Source organism: Diceros bicornis, chromosome 34 (assembly GCF_020826845.1).
Source record: "Diceros bicornis minor isolate mBicDic1 chromosome 34, mDicBic1.mat.cur, whole genome shotgun sequence".
Lineage (NCBI taxonomy): Eukaryota > Metazoa > Chordata > Mammalia > Perissodactyla > Rhinocerotidae > Diceros > Diceros bicornis.
In genome coordinates this window covers 21,073,156-21,090,564 of record NC_080773.1, presented here as the reverse complement: position 1 = coordinate 21,090,564, position 17,409 = coordinate 21,073,156, and the positions used below count along the sequence as shown (strand labels likewise).

The 17,409-nt window shown below is 48.1% G+C and overlaps 1 pseudogene; it reads left to right on the top strand.

Moving 5' to 3' along the window:
* Positions 1-13,200: 13,200 nt before the first annotated feature.
* LOC131397046 (insulin growth factor-like family member 1) lies at positions 13,201-13,837 on the top strand (annotated as a pseudogene).
* The last annotated feature ends 3,572 nt before the right edge of the window (positions 13,838-17,409 follow it).

Genomic DNA, 17,409 nt, shown 5'->3' with positions numbered 1-17,409 from the left:
CCCAGAAATCACCCAAGTCCCTCAGGGCCACATTCATGGTGATGGGGTGGGGAGGAGAGAGACGCATCTCATGTCAGAAGGGGAGGCTGCGACCCTTCCCCAGCAGGGGGGCCCACGGGGCACAGCTGTGCAGAAACGTCACATGAGGAGGACACAGGGGTGGGGGAGACAACTGGAAGGGAAAAAGGTTTGCAAAGAACTTCAGGCAGCAATTCTGGGAAGTTACTATGTGAAGATGGAAACATCCAGTCAGACACATATTATAAACAGTATTTTCATCCATTATCCATCCATCCATTCGTTCATCCATCCTTCCGTCCATCCGTCCATCCATCCATCCATCCATGTGTGCATGCATCCATCCATGCATCCATGCACGCATCCATCTATCCATCCATGCGTCCATCCTTCCATCCATCCATTTCTTCACCCAATATTCCCTGAGCATCTGCTTTGTGCTCAGCCCTGAGCTAGATGATGCTGGGGACACATGGTGACTTAGGCCCAGGCCCTGTCTTTCTGAGTCTTACTGTCCAGTGGAGAACACAGGCCACCCAGACACTGATGACCTAGAGTGAGCAGGGCTGGATGGGATACACAGGGGATCAGAGGTGTCTAGCTGCAGGAGGGGACGTGTGAGATGAGATTTTAAGAATGGGAGAGAACTGTGACTATTTCATAGAGGCTGAGCACTGAGAGGGCAGGTGGCAGGCAGGGAGAGGGGGCGGTAGGGGTGGTCACCTTGTGGGCCTCCGTGAGGACTGTGGATTTTATCCTAGTGCACTGGGAGCCACGGATGGGTCATAAGCAGGAAATGGAAGTGGTGGTGAGATAGGTAGGTAGGTAGACATGAGCAGAGGATTACGGCGGGAGACCTTGCTGCATCAGTGAAGCGTCTGTCTGGCATCCTACAAGATGCAGTTAAAGGGGAACTGAGACATGCCTGACACCATTACTAAGTCTGAGGCCATCAACCGTGACCATAAAAGTAACAGGTGTGCAAACAGCACACACAAAGGCTTCTGCTATACACCTCTAGAGACGTTGACCTTTCTTTAATTTACATACAAATTCCATATGCATTAGCCCCCCCTTCCACGGAGGATGACTGCCATGACAGTTCTGGAGATTCCCCTTGAAGGTCAAGAACTCCGCCTACTGAGATGTGGGTGGGGGAAAACCCATTATTGGTGGGTAACCAGATAACGCTAATTCCCTTCCAAACAGCCCAAATTAAAATAAAACTAACTCAAGACTCGGAGCTGATGCGCTCTCTGGCACTGCCCGCTCCTCTATTGGAATGTGTCTGACCTTTCCTCTAATAGATCTTTGCTTGCTTGCTGTGGCCCTTGTGTTGGTGTTGGAATTCCTGTTACGCTGACCAAGCACCTGGGCGACCTGACTCTCCAGTCGAGTTACAGTCAGATTTGTGGAACGTCCCCGTGTCTGTCTGCTGTGAGGAGGGTGGACAGGAGGGTGGGGACAGGAGACAGGGGACCAGGCAGGAGGCTGCTGTAGCAGAAACAATTGTGCATTTGCCAGAGTCCTGAATGTCTGAGTTCTCTCCAAGGGGAGTGGGGCCAGCACACGCCCCGCCCAGCTCCATCTCTCTCCCTGCTCTTTTAGCCTCCTGTCCCTACAGCTGCAGGTAGAGCAGTGGTTTCCAGACCTCTGTTAGGTTGTAAAAAAATTGAGTAGTACATAACTGTTATGTTTTTAAAATTTTAAAGGAAAAAAAGGATTAGAAAATAGGAGAGGTGCACTTCAGAGAATCTTATCGATTATTGTTTAAAGAAACTTTCTTTGGACTGTGTGCGAGCCACAGAATGCTGTGACATCAGTTCTTCCTGGGGACTGGAGGCCAAACTGTCAGTAAGCAGAGGGACAGAGACGGCTCCAGCCACGGGCTCACCTCCTCCTTTCCCAAGAGCCGCTGCCTTGAACTACCCATCATGTCATCCACGAAAGGGTCCAGCTGTCATTTCCTGGGTTCCAGGTGTTTTCTGGGGAGGCTGCAGGCGGGCCTGGCACCCAGCCTGGTTGTCTCTGCTGTGAGGAGGGTGAGGTGGAGCCTGGAGCCAGGGCGAGAGAGAGGAGCTGGGTGCCCAGGGCAGGGTGGGGGTTGGCGTCTCTGGGGAGGGAGGAGCCCAGCTGGAGCCTGGAGCCTGGTCTCTCAGGGTGGCTGAGTCAGGCTCTGAGGCAGGAAGGTGGAGGGAGACAGGACAGGGCAGGGGCTCAGAGGCTGTGCTGGAGGGCAGTGGCTGGTCCTGATAGCCACTAACTCAACAGCATTGAGGCCTTGGGGTCAGACAGCCCTGGGTTCGAATCTTGCCTCTGCCCCTTCTCCAAGCGTCAAAGACGCCCTTTACAGATAGCCCTATTGAACTCGCTGTAACCAAGAAGGAGATACCCTTCTGGATGTTTGTCTCTGACAGCTTTCACACCACAAGCCCTCCCTTCAGCCTCACATCCAGGCCAGCTCTAAACAAAGTCTGCAGGCTCCCTCCCTTCACCCCTACAGGAAGTTCAAACCATGAAAAACAGGACCTGCCCAACTCCTAGCCAAAATAAAAGTCAAAGTTAAGGACGCCACTTCCCTCTGGATGAAACCTGAGCCTTCTCCTTGGGGAATCCTATTGTCTCCTGTGTGTAATAAACTTTATTTCATGTACAGTACATTAGTGCCCTATGTCATTCCTCCTGATCACCATATACATTCCTGCTTGAGGGGCTGATACCAAGCAATGGGCTTGCTCTGCTCACAGCAATCTAAGCCAATTAATCACGAGTTAGAGATCAAGAAGTGAAGTTTAATTAGATTAGCCAGCAAATCAGAAGACAGGTGACTAATGTCTCAAAGACCCATCTTCAAAGCTAACAGAATCTTGGGGCCGCCCCGTGGTGTAGCAGTTAAGTGTGTGTGCTCTGCTGCTGGCGGCCTGGGTTCAGATCCTGGGCACGCACCAACACACCACTTGTCAGGCCTTGCTGTGGCGGCGTCCTACTTAAAGTGGAGGAAGATGGGCACGGATGTTAACTCAGGGCCAGTCTTCATCAGCAAAAAAAGAGGAAGATTGGCATGGGTGTTAACTCAGGGCTGATCTCCCTCACAAAAATAGATAGATAGATAGATAGATAGATAGATAGATAGATAGATAGATAGATAGATAAAAGATAACAGAATCTTGAGGCAGTTATTTATGGAAGATGGGCAGGAAGAAGGAGGTCCAGGGATGTTGGGCTCCAGGCATGATGGGTTCCAGGCATCACATTGTTGCATTCTTCTGTCAGCTGTGATGGATACCTTGTAGGTGTGTTTCCCGGTTGGGGTCAGCCTGTTCCTGGAGGGAAACACATAGAACAAAGTTTTTAATTTATCCAGCGATTGGGGAGTACATATGTGAGTGGAGGTCATAACTCAGGAAAGCATGTGAATTTTTCTGGAGTATGTGCAGAGCAGCGAGTAGTCACACAGAGGAGGGGCTGGGGCCATTTGGGGTAACAAGATAGCCTCACTTATGTTCACTTACAGTATGAAGTGGGAATGCTGACTTTGGCTTTCTCTTTTTGTCTAGGACTTGGGACCAGGGTGAGGTGCCTGCATGTGGGCTGGGGTGGAGGATTTGAACTTCCTTCTGCTGCCAAGGGAGGGAGTGTGTGGTCTGCCCAGATGTGCAGTGGAAGTGAGTGAGGTGGGGCTCAAAGGCTGTCAGAGTCAAACATGAATAACCAAATCTTCCCCTTATATGGAGAGGTGAACAGTGTTACCTATAAATAGCCTATTTGGCTTTTTGAGAAAATATAAAGATTCAAATCTTTATTTGAATAACCGCAGGGTTGTGGGACCTCAAACCCTCATCGATGTCTAGTCAGGGTCTCTCAGAGTCCGTGGAGCCCTGGCCTGGCCTTCAATGCCCTCCCACCAGCGTAGCCTCTGAGACCCCCTGCCCCGATCTCCCTCCACCTTTCCACCCGGGTCCTGACTCAGCCCCTGGAGAGACCAGGCTCCAGGCCCAGGATGGTGGGCTGGGCCCCTCCCTCCTCAGAGACACCAAGCCCAACCCTGCCCCCAGGGGAAATGTGCTTTTCTCTGGAACTGGCTGGTGTCCAGGCCAACCTCATCTTCCTTTTGGCAGGGATGCTGGGCTGGGGGCTGAGCCCACCTTCAGCCTCCTGGAAGTATCTGGGACAGAGGATGTGAGAACTGAACCCATTTTTTGGAGGACGTGACAGGGCAGCTAAGTCAAGCGGGTCTTAGGAGAGAAGGTGATCCTGTGCCTGGAGCCTTTCCAGTCGCCTGCTTATTAACCATTTGTATGTGACTCACTAGGAAAAATAGATATGACACCATCATGGGGCTTATACACGGTCCAAAACAAAGTTTAATTACCCAGGAATGGTGTAGCGTCTATGCTGTGCACACTGTTCTATTTCCAATCATTTCTATTTGAATTTTAAAGTACCCATTATACAAACTCAGGTTTTACAACCTGAAAGAGCACTGATCCAGAGTTTGGAGAACATTCCTCTATCCTACAGCTGAGGAGAGGGGAGGCCTGAGGAGCAGGGGAGGGATGGTTCTGGGAGGGAGCCTGCGTCTTCCACCACCTCGGGAGAGAGCAGACAGTCAGGACCCTGGTGATCCCACGATTATTTCTGCATCAGAGCCTCCTCCCTAGTGTCCTGCCTCCCGTCTCAACCCTTCTGTCCAGCTCACAGCAGACAGACGCTGGGATCTCCCACAGACTCACGTCTCCCCACTTCCATCCCCTGGTTAGGACCCGTCCATGGCTCCCAGGGCACTCAGGTGAGTCCAGAATCCTCCCCGAGGCCCTCAGGGTGACTGGCCCTGCCCTGCCCTCTGCCCTCTGCCCTCCCAGGACTGAGCTCCACTGAAATACTCAGAGTTCTTGCTCATTCTTAAAATCACAGCTCAGATGCCCCTCCTCCAGGAAGCCATCCCTGACACCCTTCCCCTCCTTCCCAGCCCTACTCACTCTAAGTCATGACTGTCTGGGGTGGTCTGTGCCCCCAATGTATGTGAGAACTAGAAGGACAGGGCTGGGACTTCCAGTCAGTGCTGTGTCCCCAGCATCGACTAGCACAGGGCTGGTGACAGAGCAAGTGCTCAGGAAATATTGAACGAGCCAATGAATAAAGGAGTCAATGAATGACTGCGTGGGTGGATGAACGAGTGACAGCACTGTGCTCAGGGTGTATCTAATCAACCTGACTGTCCTGACAGAGTGACTTTCTGAGAATTGGTGCCTGAAGTTCAGACCTCTCTCTCTCCAGGCAGCCCCCCATCCTGCCTATCATGTTGTTGGTCAGCTGAGCCCTGTGGGATTCTGTACCTTGGGGAAGGCCTAAGAAAATACCTCCAGCCACCTCTCCTCTGTTTCCCACCCCACACACATAGGACCCAACCCTGGGTCGGGGGCTGGAAACCAGGCTACAACAGCATCCTGGCCCTGCCAGGAGTAAGCAAGTTGGGCCGGGGCTCAGAGCCTGCTCTCTTAACTGATTTTACTAATCCCTTGGCTGCGTCTACTAGGAAACATAGATACTGCATCACTGTGTGCTTACACACAGTCTCAAAAGAAAGTGAAAAGAGGAGCTGGCCCTGTGGCGCAAGCAGTAAAGCGCTCACGCTCCACTGCAGTGGCCCAGGGTTCGCCGGTTCGGATCCCGGACACAGCACTTGTCAAGCCATGTTGTGGCGGTGTCCCATACAAAGTGGAGGAAGATGGGCATGGATGTTAGCCCAGGGCCAGTCTTCTTCAGCAAAAAAGAGGAGGATTGGCAGATGCTAGCTAACGGCTGATCTTCCTCACACACACAAAAAAAAACGTGATAAAAAAACAGACAGTAAGTACACTGTCAGCCTTTCTCAGGGAACCAGCTCCATCACCTTCTGATCCCAAGTGGCTTCTGTCAGGGGAGAAACTGCCCCCTCTCCGACACAGCAAGCATATTCAAGCCCAAGGAGGATTAATTCCTGTGAAGGGGACAAGTGAAAACCTCTCATGGTCCTGTTGTCTGAATTCTGATGGGGTCATGATCCACTTGAGGGTCTTGTGACAGTTGTGAACATTTTCGCCCAGAGCGTGAAAGAAACAAATAAGTGTGATAATGACATTGGTCACATCAGTCACCTCTTCTAAGTTCATCGATTGTTTACTCAGGGCCTAACAAAGCTTCCCCCATTCTCTCATTCATAGGCTCCTCTCCTCTCCCCTCCCCTTCTCTCCTTCCCTCTCATCTCCCCTCCCCTCCTCTCCTCCCTTCTCCCCTCCTCTCCTCCCTTGTCCATGAACCAAAAGAAAAGGGTGGCTTTTGCAGGGCAGCCTCAGCACTGACTCTCAGAGCCTGCCACAGTGCCTGGGATGTGCAAGTTGTGTGTCCTTGAGTAAGTGATGACTAAAAAGAAGAAACAGAAATAGATACGTGTTCTTGTAACATTGGAATTCCTGTTTTGGTTTCATGAGTGACCTCAGAAACCTGGTGAATTTCCCTGCTCTTCTCTAGAGGTGAACGGACCTGCCCAATCTGCCGCTTTCACATTGAGTAAACCAAAGCCAACACCAGAGACGTGATCCCCGATGTGGCCTCCAGGTAAGGAGGGCAGAACCCCATCTCCAATCATAGCTGCAGCCCCACCCCCAAGGGAACCTCAGCCTCCATCCCATCCCTTCCCTCTCCTGCCCTCCTCTCCTTCTATGGCAATGTCCCAGCCACATCCCCAAATCAGTCCCATTCATATTGTTAAGATGATTACTTCCCAAACCAATCTGCAGATTCAATGCAATCCCTAGAAAAACCTCAATGGCCTTTTTGTTCTTCTTCCAGAAATGTTAAAGCTCATTCTCAAATTCATATGGAATTGCAAGGGACTCTGAATAGTGAAAAGAATCTTGAAAAAGAAGACCAAAGTTGGAAGACTCACACTTCCTGATTTTAAACTTACTACAAAGCTACAGTAATCAAAACAGTATGGTACTGGCATAAGGATGGACATATAGATCACAGGATGCAATTGAGGTTCCAGAAATAAGCCCGTAGATTTATGGCCCATTGATTTTTTTGTTACGATGCCAAGAGCATTCAATGTGGAAAGAAGTTTTCAACTTGTGGCAGTGGGTCAAATGGACATCCACAGGCAGAAGAATGAAGCGGGACCTCTGCCTCATACCATATACAAAAACTAACTCCAAGAGGATGAAAGGCCTAAATGTAGGAGGCAAAGCTATAAAAATCTTAGAAGAAAACATAGGACTAATTATTCATGATCTTGCATTTGAAAATGTTTTCTTAGATATGACACCAAAATTATGGACACAAGAAAAAAAAACGATGAATGAGACTTTATAAAAAATTAAAAGTTTTTTTATCAAAGAACACTATCAAGAAAATGAAAATACAACCTACAGAACAGGAATGAATATTTGCAAAGCACATATATAACAATGATATAGAATATAGTATCCAGAATATATAAAGACGCTTTCAACTGAATAAAAAAAGACAACAATTTAAGAATCTGCAAAGGAATTGAATAGATGGTTCTCCAAAGAAGGTATGTCCAACAAACATCTGAAAGGCTGCTCAACGTCACTTTTTAAGGGAGGTTCACATGAAAACTACTAAAAATTAACACTTCACATCCATTAGAAGGGTGATAATATTTTTATAATGGAAAAAAAATGTGTTAGCAAGGGTGTGGAGAAATTGAAACCCTCACAGTTTGCTAGTAGGAGTGTAAAATGGTGCAACCACTGCGGAAAACTGTTTGTCTGTTCCTCAGTGAGTGAACGATAAAATTACCATGTGAACAAGCAATTCTACGCCTGGGTAGATACCCAAAAGAATTGAAGCACTTGTTCAAACCATCACTGTACACAAATGTTCATAGGAGCATTATTCACAAGAGTCAAAAAGTAGAATCACCAGAAATGTCCATCCGTTGATGAAAGGATAAGTTAAACGTGGTATATCCATATGATGAAATGCTATTTCTCATAAGAAATGAAGTATAGGTACATTACAACATGGACGAATCTTGAAAATATTGTGATAAGTGAAAGAAGCCAGACACAAAGAGCCACAGATTGTATCATTCTATTTATATGAACAATCCAAAATAGGTAAATACATTGAGACAGAAAGCAGATTAGTGGTCTCTAGGGGCTGGGAGGAGGGTGGAATGGGCAGGGATTGCTGGATGAGTATGGGGTTTTCTTTAGGGGTGATGAAAATATTCTGGTGATGGTGACACAACATCTTGAATGTAATAAATGCCACTGAACTGTACAATTTACAATGGTTAAAATGATAAATTTTATGTTATGTGTATTTTGCCACACACGTAAAAAAGAGTAAAAACATCTGAATTGGGATGGAGGGGTGGTGTCCAGAGAGCAGAAGGAACTGTCCACACCACTGGTGCTGACCCACTCGGTCTGTTTCACTACTTCTGTTGCTGGAATGAGAGTTTCCCTGAGCCTCTTCACTTTATAGTGGGATTCTGACTCCCATCTGCTTGTGCAGAGTGGAGGCTGGTCTGGTTCAAATAAATCTAAAACCCTTGGTCTATTCAGTCCCTTCTCATTGATGATCAAAAACCACACTGGCCCAACTCTGCCAGCCTCGAGGGGAGTCTGAGAGCACAGTCTGCTGTCCTTCCTGGAGGGGCTGGGCAGGGGTTTGGAGGCCCCTGGACTGGGATTCAGGAGTCCTGGGTTCTGTTCCAGCCTGTGTGACTGACCAGCAGGAGGACCTTGGGTCAATGTCTTGCTTTGATCCAAGGAACAGGACGAGAGAATAAAACAAATGGCTGTCGGGATCTTAGACTTACTGCCAAGAGAGCCAGAACCTTCTTTAGCCATAAGGAGAAGCAGAGTCCCAACCCCTAATGACGACTTCAACCAGCACAGGCCAGGTCCTGCCTCACAGATCCAGGATCTCACACAGAAGACAGAGCTGTCCCCAGACAGTAAGGTATCACAGTGGCTCTCAGTGGCTGGACCCTCCAGTGGTCAGGACCCAGTGAGTTAGTGGCTCTGTGTCCACGCATCTCAGGAGCAGCCACTGCCCTCCCATCAGCACAGACCCCCCTGCCCTGTCCTGATCTTCCTCTACCTTCTTGCCCTTTGCTTACTCAGCTCCCTTGAGAGACGTGGCTGCAACCCTGCCCTGGAGAATGTGCTTTCTCCCTCGCCCTGGCTGGTTTCCAGGCGTCGACTGCACCCCAGATTTTGGCAGAGGCAACCAGGCCTGTGTCCTGGCCTACCCGGAGCCATCCCAGAAAGTGAATGGAATCTAGCTCATGAGAGATGAGCCCTGAACTGGAAAACATGATGAGGCAGCTGAGTCTGTAGCAGTCAGCAAAGAGAGGACCAGCCCTTCCCTGGAGCACCCCCATTCATGAGTGTACTAAGAAAAAGATAAGTATCACATCATTACGTGGCTTCCAACATTCTGGAAGGAAATTTTCCATAAGCTAATTTGAGAAGATTCTGCGCAGCATACACTAATTCATTTCCTAATCTATATTTTTCAATTAAAAAAATAACATAGTTTATGACCAAATCAGGTGATTATATAACCTGCTAAAATGGTGCAATCCACAGTCTAGGAAATACGGCTCCACTCCTCAGCTGCAAGAGAAGGGAGGCCAGAACACAGGGGAGATGTTGGGCTGGGAGGTGAGCTGCTGTCTTTCTGCCCCGTGGGAGAAAGGGGACATTTGGGACTCTGGTAATTGCACAAGGATTTCTGCTACGGCAGGATCTTCTCTGGTCTCCTGCTCCAGGTTCAATCTTCCTGTCCACCCTCCTCACAGCTCACAGATACAGGGATGTTCACAGACACTAATCTGAACCCTCTTGCGCCAGTCAGGACCCAACCATGGTGCCCAGTGCACTGAGGGTAAAGTCCTGAGTCCTCACCGAGGCTCACAAGGGACTGACCCTGCCATCCCCCTCCAGCCCCCTCTCTCTGCCCTGCCCTCCACTCTGTCTGGGCTCAGCCTAAAATCTTAGCTCAGACATCCCCTCCTCCAGGAAGCTCTCTCTGAACTCCCAAGATGAGTGATGACCCCCCTCCCAGGCTCCCACAGCTCCTGGGTTTTCTGAACTCTTAGTGAGTGAGTATTGTTGTTTTCATGGCAATATAGTTATTTGCATAAGTTCAATAAGAATCTGTTATCCTTATAACAGGACACAATTAGAGACACTGGTTATATTACCAAGGCTGTGACTGGAACATCATATTTGCGATATAACCATACAGTTTTTGAGGAATGAAGACTGGACTTTATGGAATAAAGCCACGTGGAAATATTGGCCTGGTACCTTATGTTCCAAGCAACACTTACCAAGATAAGTAAAGAATGTCACTTATCTGGCAGGTACAAAGAACCTCAAAATATTGTGGGGGAACCACAGAAGAGAGGAATTCACCCAAATCTGTAGGTATTACAGGCAAAGTCTGATGACAAAATCCTTGGCTTGGCTTTCCTGGCCTGGAGAGCGCTTTAAAGTTCAATCTGAGATTCCTTATAAAAAGTTCCAGCAAAGCATATTTAAAAGAGCCTATGTGATCAATTGCTCTTCTTGCTGTACTTATGTAAATAATTGGGCCAACTCTATTGGAACTAGACTTATTTTGCAAACTAGTTAGTTTTAATTTGGCTATCTTTGATAAAAATGAGGGTGATTTTAGAAAGAAAAATTATATTTCAGTAAAAACTATAGTGTACATTTGCGGATATTAGATCCTAGTTTTGTTAATTGTCTTTTAAGGTTTTTGTTTTATATTTGTTGACTGGACTGGATCCTGATTTCTTCTAGTCTCCTAAAATATCTGGCTACAGATGCCCAAACAAACGTTTTTTATTTTTTCCATCATTTTCATTTGAAATCACTGAAAACTGAACCTGCCCTTTTTCCTAAAGCCTTACAAACTGAAGCTGATGGACTTGATATAAACTTAAGAGATGACCTGACGACACCATCAGAGACATTTTAAACTGCAAAAGATACTTTGATGCTGACATCTAAAAATCTTCTTAACTGGCTGTCCTCTTAACTCAAACTCGTTTCCAATTTGCTCAACCATTAACCTTGTTTTTCTTTTGTTGACATAGAAATGCTTCTATTAAATACTTGATTGCTTGCTTCCATAATATAGGTATAACCTTGAGAGCCCGCCTGCATCACCACCTTCTAAAATGAACTAAATTAAACTGATCTATTATCAGGACTAAGAAATGTGTTCAGTGAGATGAAACAGCCTACCAACTCAGCTTCTAGACTATGAAACTTCTTTAAGTTTCAAAAGGACTGTGAAACTTCTAGTTTCAAAGGCGGGACTGTGGGAGATCAAGATTTGGCCATCCTAAAATATATCTCTTTACCTTGATTGTTTTCTCTGAGGGACATTTGACCTCCCCCACTAACTGCCTAAAGAGTTTGACATGGTGGCTCCTTCCTGGAACAGATCTATCATGATGGCTGTAAAGATAATGTAGGATAAATGTTACAATAGGAAAGGCACCAACAAGCCCATCTTATCGGAAGTTCTGTCTCTCTGGCCACATTCTCTGGATGGCCCTGCAAGGAGTTGCCAGACAATCATTTACATTTATAAGGGAAATCTCCATTTGTAAAGGTATCTCCCTCTCTGTTTTGGGAAGAGGGGGGGATGGCCTCATTTCTAGAGGCTTATCAATGTGGAAGGTGAGGCCTTAAAACTGCATAATAAACCTTACTCTTGTTTACAGTGCTTTAGTGATAATCTCCTGTAACTGACACCCCCACCCCCAACATCCTCCTTGTCTTTGGTTGAACATGGTATTTAAGACGAGAATTTCTGCTATTGTGTTGAGAAACGCAGCGTCGCTGCTTTCTCCCATGTATACATGTTATTAAACTTGGTATTATTTTCTCCTGCTAACCTGTCTTGTTAATTATTTGGCCAGCCATAAGAACCTTAAGGGAAAGGGCAGAGAGAGATTCCACCTCTTCCCCCGACAATGTCATGGAGGAGCTGAGCCTGGGCCTGGGATCCAGGTGGAGGGGATTCTGGGGAGCAAGTGTGGAGGCTCCCTCAGGGGAGCAGAGACACAGAAGGTAGGATTTTTCCAAACACAGAGAGGCGGGTAGAGGGACACGGTTGCCGACATGAGGAACAGGTCACCCTTCCCAGGCCCTGGAGAGAAACTTGTCCATGCCAGGGTGGTCTCTGTGCCCCCCGGGGGATGGCGTGCTGCAGGAACCGGGAGAGGGGCCTCCCAATCCTCACTGCACGAGGTGACCTGGACCCATAGAACTGACCGCACTGCGTCCCTCAGGAAAGGGGATCCTTCACCTTCTGTCTCCACATCCTGACTCCAATACGGCTCTTCTCAGGGGACATTCCATCCATCTCCCTCTGAACACCCACGATAAGGATTAAAGCCTTTGAGAATCTACTGATGGTGGTGGAATTTCTCCTACAAAACTTCACAGACGAGTAATATTGACAATGACCTTGACCACAACAACCAAACTCAAATGGATTATCTTACCATTCTCTCTCTCTCTCTCATAAACTCAGTGAAAATTGTGACTTCTGAGTGTCCTGCTCCCCATCCCTCCCCCGTGTATGACACAAAGCCTGGGGCACAAGAGGTGCTAAGTGGACAGGTGCTCCTGAGGAAATGACCATTAGTGAAGAGACAGAGAAGGAGATGGGGAGAGCGCCCTGGGGGTTCTGGGTCCCAGGGGTCCTCCAGGGCCTTTTTCCTATTCATTCATGAACCACCTCAGCGTCCTCCCCACACATTCCCCTGTTCCTCAATCTTGTTCAACCTGGAATTTTCCATTGTGTAAAAACTAGTCTCTTTCAACTCAGTGCTGTGAGCTGCCATTTAGTGAGCCCTGGGCTGGGGGTGTGAGGTCAGGGAGCTGACAGCCCCCCCAGGAGGATGTGAGGGGTTAGGATTTCAGGAGAGTGGGAATGAGGCCATCGTGCTGGGTGTGAGAGGGACGCATTTGGGGGAGAGGTTTGTGGCGGGGCACCTGCTCCTGCCCCAGGGCCCAGTGTGTCTCTGCAGGCCAGGCAGGGGATCTGATGACATCATCAGCTTTTCAGGAGAAATAAAAGCACCTGCTGAGATCCGCTGATCCTCTCTCCACTCCACTGCAGCCGCCCAGAGCCATGGCTCCCCGATGTTGCATCCTGGGTAAGGAGGATCCAACCCCAATTCCCCACACCTTCCACAGGCCCATAATCCCTAGCCACCCAAACACAGGTGACTGGATTCCACCTGAGACTGCTCCTAGCCTTTCCCTGAGCCTCATACAGGACAGACCCCCTCAGACCTTCCCCTGCCCCAGGCTGGGCTCCCTGAGGGGGACCCATGGCTGCCCCGTCAGCCCCACCTCATCCCTCTGTTCTCCCACAGCTGTCTGGGCCGCTCTCTGCATCCTCTGCTCACTCGGAGCCCCAGGTGAGCCCAGGAGGGACAATCAGGGCCCCAAGGTGGGAGCCCCTGCCCTGCTGCCTGGCCACACCAGCTCCATCTCTTCCACTCTCCCCGTGGCCGCTCACTTGATGCTGTGTCAGCCGCACATGACCTGTGGGGACAAGTTCCACAAACCTTGCAGCACTGTCGCTATGACAACGCTGTGGTGCCCATGGGCAGGACCCGGAAGTGTGGCAACTGCACCTTCAGGGTCTGCATCGAGCAGTGCTGCCCCCGGTCACTCAGACCCCAGGAGTCCTTCCTGGTGAAGCTGAAAGGCCAGAGTTGTTGCTTGACCACACCCTGGATGACAGGGTTTGTCGCAGCTGAGGTCCTGTCTGCTCTGTGGGATTGGGGGCTGCAGGGGAGCGGGAGGGTCTGGATGCTGCTCTGTCCCTAATGCCACCCCCTGGCCCTGTCACATGCTCCACTCCATCTACCTCTCCCTTTTCTCTCCTGGTTTCTCTCTCCCTTTGTTTTTATTTCTCTCAGCCTCTTTGCGGCCCTTCTGTGTCTCTCTTTTCCACTCCTCTGCCATGTTCTGTGCGTCCCTCCATCTCTGTCCACCTCTCTCTTGCTCACTCTCTCTCTCTGTCTCTCTCTTCAGTGTCGGCTGACAGAGGACCCGATGACCAGATGACTGCTGGATTCTGCTTCCTGGATGAGCCTGGGGAGATGGGCCTGGTGTGGACTTAGATCTGGGACGTGGAGTGGGTATTTGGGGACAGGAGACACTCAGACTCAATGGTCCTGCCTTGTTCTTTCTCCTCTTTAACACTCAGCCTGGATCTGTCCTAAGTAGGGTGACTGGTACCCTCTAGGATCTGTGAGTAATAAATCTTGTTCCTCAAAGTTCCCTGATGGTGTTGCAGAGGTGTGTCCTGCAATCCTAATAAGAACCACAATCGTTGGTCCAGCCACAGCGTTGGCTCCAGGCAGGGAAATGTCTGAGGGACTCACCACACGTAATATGGGCGCAGGCGAGTGTCTCAGGCATTCCTGCCCTGCAGCAACACTATCAATAGGCTGAGACCCACACAACACCCGTTCATCAGTTGATAGACATTGGGTTGTTTCCCATTTGGGGCTACTATGAATAATTTTGCTATGAATATGCCTGTAAAAGTGGCCGTGGAGAGGTATTTCACTGTGGATTTGATCTGCATTTCCCTAGCATCTAAACATGTTGATTATATTGTCATGGGCTCATTGGGTCTGTGTATGTCATGTTTGGGGAAATGTTTAAATCCTTTGTCCATTTTTTAATTGGTTTTTTGGCTTTTTATTATTGACCCCTAAGAGATTTTATTCTATTCTGGACACAATTCCTTCATCACGTATATGATTTGCAAATATTATCTTTCACATTGATGACTTCTCAGTCTCTTGATGGCGTTCTTTGAAGTACTAAGCTTTTAATTTTAATGAAGTCCAATTTATCTATTTCTCTGTGATTTTGGTGTCTTCTAAGGAACCATTGCCCATCTCCTAGATATGAAGATTTAGTCCTCTAAAGATTTAGTCCTCTATTTCTTCTATGAGTGTTATAGTATGAGCTCTTACATTTATTTCTTTGATCCATTTTGAATTAATTTTTTTTTTTTTTTTTTTGTGAGGAGATCAGCCCTGTGCTAACATCCGCCAATCCTCCTCTTTTTTTTTTTTTGCTGAGGAAGATGGCCCTGGGCTAACATCCGTGCCCATCTTCCTCCACTTTATATGGGACGCCGCCACAGCATGGCTTGCCAAGCAGTGCGTCAGTGCGCGCCCGGATCCGAACCAGCGAACCCCGGGCCGCCGCAGCGGAGCGCGCGCACTTAACCGCTTGCGCCACCGGGCCGGCCCCTTGAATTAATTTTTAACATGTTGGGAGGTACAAGTCCACATCATTGCTTTGCATGTGGATATCCAGTTGTAGAAAACACTATTCTTTCCTCTATTGAATTGTCTTGGCACCTTGACCATCAATTGACCATAAAAGTAAGAGTTCATTCATGCAGTCTCAGTTATATTCCGTGGAAATATATATCTATCCTTATGCCAGTGCCACACTGTTCTGATTATTGTAGCTTAGTCATAAGTGTGGAAACCAGGAGGTGTGAGTCCTCCAACTATTTTCTTCTTCGTCAAGATTGTGTTGGCTCTTCTGGATCCCTAGCCTATCATGAATTTTAGGTTTTGGTTGTCAATTTCTGCAAAAAGAGTGGTTGGGCTTTTATGAGGATTACGTGAATCTTTAGATCTATTTGGGAGAGTACTGCCATCTAGACAATAATAAATTTTCTAATCCATCTCCATGGGAAGTCTTCCCATTTATTTAGTTCTTCTGGAAGAACAGTTTTGTTTCATTAAAAAAGTCACTTGATATTGTCCAAATAGTTGTTCATGCTATAAGAATAAAGTAAAATATTCGATCTTCTATTTTCCTGTTATGGCCAAGAAAGTATTATTATGTAACCCATTGGTGATGTAAACAGTCATGATTAACTTGTCCAAGTCTGTCCTATCACCTGAACTTCAGTCTTCAACATGCCCTGTAGTCTCCTGTATCTTCACTCCAAAGGCAGGATGTTCTCTGTGATGACCTCCTCTCTCCCGCAGTGAGTAACACTGCAATCCAGCTGTTAGACTGAGTCCTAGATGCCTGACTGTTCTTTGGCTCCTCTTTCCTGTCCAGTTGGCACTACTTCCCTCTAGTGGCATTAGTCCTGGTTTACTGATTCCCAGGCTGTTGAGTCCCTATAGATCTCACTGGTGGTGAGTCTTTTGACCATCAGCCCGTGTCTCCATTTCTCTTGCTCTGTATCTGGTGTGTCTACGTCACTCCCTGCCATCCCCTCCACAGCTTCCCCACAGGAACCTGCTGGTTCCTCCCCTTCCGAGGGGACAAGGACCACACTACTCCTGCCAGTCATTTTCTGGCCAGATGCAATTTTTATGAGTATAACTCCCTGAATTTTCTCTCCTTTAAAATTATTGAGGACCTGCCAACCATCTGTATCAGCAGTATATTCTTTCATAAAACATAATATGCCCCTGGACTGTGAGGGAAATGTGCTAAAACTCCAGTCATGGAACTTAGGATGGTAAGTCCCAAGGTTACCTACAGGATCGAGAGGATTTGGGGCAAAATCTCCAAGGTCACCATCTCCCTGTGTTTTCCTGCATCACTGTGGCCTCCCGATTGTATCTCCTTATGCTCCTCTGAGAGGAGGGAGATGGAGTCTCTCTTTGCACAGACCTGGGGTTGAGTTCAGGTTATAGAGATCGTGGGGAAGATCTGAACTCATGCATAATGTGGCCCCTTCCAAGACATGTGCCCAAGGACGGGACACCCAGTCACCCCAGCGCCCGACATCGTGCATCCTCCACCTCACGTGGTATCTAATTGTGGTTGCCCCATCTACATGGGAAGGTGGGATGACTCATGTACTTGGGTACAGCTCTGCGTTTTTGCTGGGTAGATTCCAATTCTTTTAATTAAACATCGTACAGTTTCCCAGATCAGCAGTGTTGTACTGGGGCACATCTGGAGTCCCAGCGAGGAGCACGTCCAGCTGTAAGTGAGCGTAAGTGAGGCCATCTTGTTACACTAAATGGCCCCAGCCCATCCTCTGTGTGACTCCTCACTGCTCTGCACATATTCCAAAAAATTCACATGCTCTCCTGATTTATGGCCTCTGCTTACGTATGTACTCCCCGATAGCTTGATCAATTAAAACTTTGTTCTGTTAGTTTCTCTCCAGGAACAGGCTGACCACAGGCGGGAACACACCTACAAGGTATCCATCACAGCTGACAGAAGAATGGAAAAATGTGATGCCTGGAGCCCATCACACCTGGAGACCAACATCTCTGGACCCCCTCCTCACTGCCCATTTTCCCTACATAACTGCCTTGAG